Below are 2,125 nucleotides of genomic sequence, written 5' to 3' on the forward strand. Positions count from 1 at the left end.
AAAGTGAGATGCCAGTATTGTGGCTGCACTGAAAAAAAGAGCTCTTGACCAAGAAACTGGACATTGAAAATCTCATTGCAATTGGAACAAACCGTGCCAGTGTTAAGAGTAGTGTCATAGTGTCAATAATGGCGTTTATTAACAACTGAAGGCATATATTCCCTCCTTAAGCTTAATTAGATGTGTATGTCATTCATTGCAACTGACAATATTTCACACTTGTTCAGAATCTCCTCCAAGAAAATTATAATTTTTTTAAATTTAAAGTAAAAAGCCAATAGGCTTCATTTCGGCGATGTAAAACATTATTTAAATTAAGGGGACATTAAATCCCACATTCTTTTAAATCCCACATTCTTTTAAAATCGCCGATACCTTTATAGTAACTATAAAGGTATCGGCGACTACTAGCGTAAGCTAAAGCACGTAGTTCAAGTACGTAGTACAGACTAGGGCAACTCGTTGCAAAGGTAGAGAAAGTTCTGATCGCTATTCTTAGTATTTTTTCCATAATGTAAAACTTAGCTCCAAGGAGATGTATGATGTTATACATTATGGTGGGAGGTCACTACCCAGACCGTTTCGATCTTCATTGAATGTAAAACTGAAACGAGCTCTAAAAATAAGACGATCCCGAAAGATCGCCCAACTCTGAGTTGTTCCACTCAATGACTGGCTCACCCCGTCACCGAGAAGAACTTCCCAATATTGGCTCTACCCAGTGGCAGGCTCACCCCACCACCAAGCAGAGCCATAATCTCAGCGGTGGCCCCACTCAGAGACAGGCAAAAACCTATCCCCAAGCAGAGCCTCTCAGAGCTCCACACCGGTTTCGATCTTTATTGAGATCTCATCAGTGAGTAGCTAGACCAAAGTATAATACTAAAGGATGCAGGACGTAGGACATATATGGTGCAGAGGGTGAAGCTTGACGCTTTTCATATATCCTGTTGTCTGTTTCGGGAGCAGTGATGGGAGAGATTTGTGAGCTATTTTAGCTCACCCTGAGTGGGCAGAAGTGGTTATCCGTCGTTGAGTGTTAGGATGGTTTTCGGTCTTTTATGTTTCCAGTGGTCATTACCGTCATAGTTTCCGGCTTGTTGTATTAGTCGGTTTGGATGCGAAGATATCTTCATAAAGAATTTTTCTACTAAGGAGCGTTGTAGTGCAGAGATGTAGGGGATATTTATGTCCCGGTGGATCTGGGCATTCCTGTTGAACCACGGGCCGTTCAGTATCATTCGCAGGGGCACTTATTCTGTAGTCTTTGTAGCTTGAGAATGCTTGTCGTGGAGATATGGCTCCAGGCTGGGGAGGCGTATATAATTGTGGGACGGATCACTGTCTTGTACAGTAGAATTTTGTTTCTTGAGCTTAGTTTGCTGTGTCTGTTGATAATGGGTATAGCTGGGCGATAGCTTTTGAAGCTTTGGTGCATGTGCTCTTGATGTGGCTGTTGAAGCATACTCGCTTATCGAGAAGTATTCCGAGGTATTTAGCTTCAGTTTTCCAGGGAATTTTAGAGTTGAACAGGGTGATGTCTCCTTTGGTGGATGCTCGTCTTCTTGTGAAGAGTATCGTTTTGCTTTTCTGGGAGTTTAATTGTAGTCGCCAGTCTGTAAACCGTTTTTCTAGATTCAGGATGGTGTCTTGTAGTTTTTTGGTAATGCGATGTGGTTGGCGGGATCTGGCTAGTATAGCCGTGTCATCTTCATAAAGGGCGATGGTGGATGTGAGAGGATTTTGAGGGATGTCTGCTATATAGATGTTGAACAGGATCAGGGCTAGCAGTGATCCTTGAGGAACTCCAGCGAGGATTTTCCGTTGGGTTGAGACTGTTTCATTGATTTTGACTTGCATCCTCCTGTTTGAGAGGTATGATTTGATCAGGTGTATCATGTTTAGTGGAAGGTTAGCGATGATAAGTTTGTAGAGGAGGCCTTGATGCCAGATCTTACCGAAAGCCTTTGAGATGTCTAGGAAGACGGCTGCAGTGTGTTGATTCCAATTAAATCCTGTGGTGATGTATTCTACCAGTCTATGGATCTGTTGGGTGGCGCTGTGATTTTGACGGAAGCCAAATTGTGGAATGATATTTAGTTGGTTGACATGATTTTGGAGTCTG

Source organism: Typopeltis vanoorti, chromosome 22 (assembly GCF_054136105.1).
Source record: "Typopeltis vanoorti isolate ZY-2024b chromosome 22, IOZ_Tvanoo_1.0, whole genome shotgun sequence".
Classification (NCBI taxonomy): Eukaryota; Metazoa; Arthropoda; class Arachnida; order Uropygi; family Thelyphonidae; genus Typopeltis; species Typopeltis vanoorti.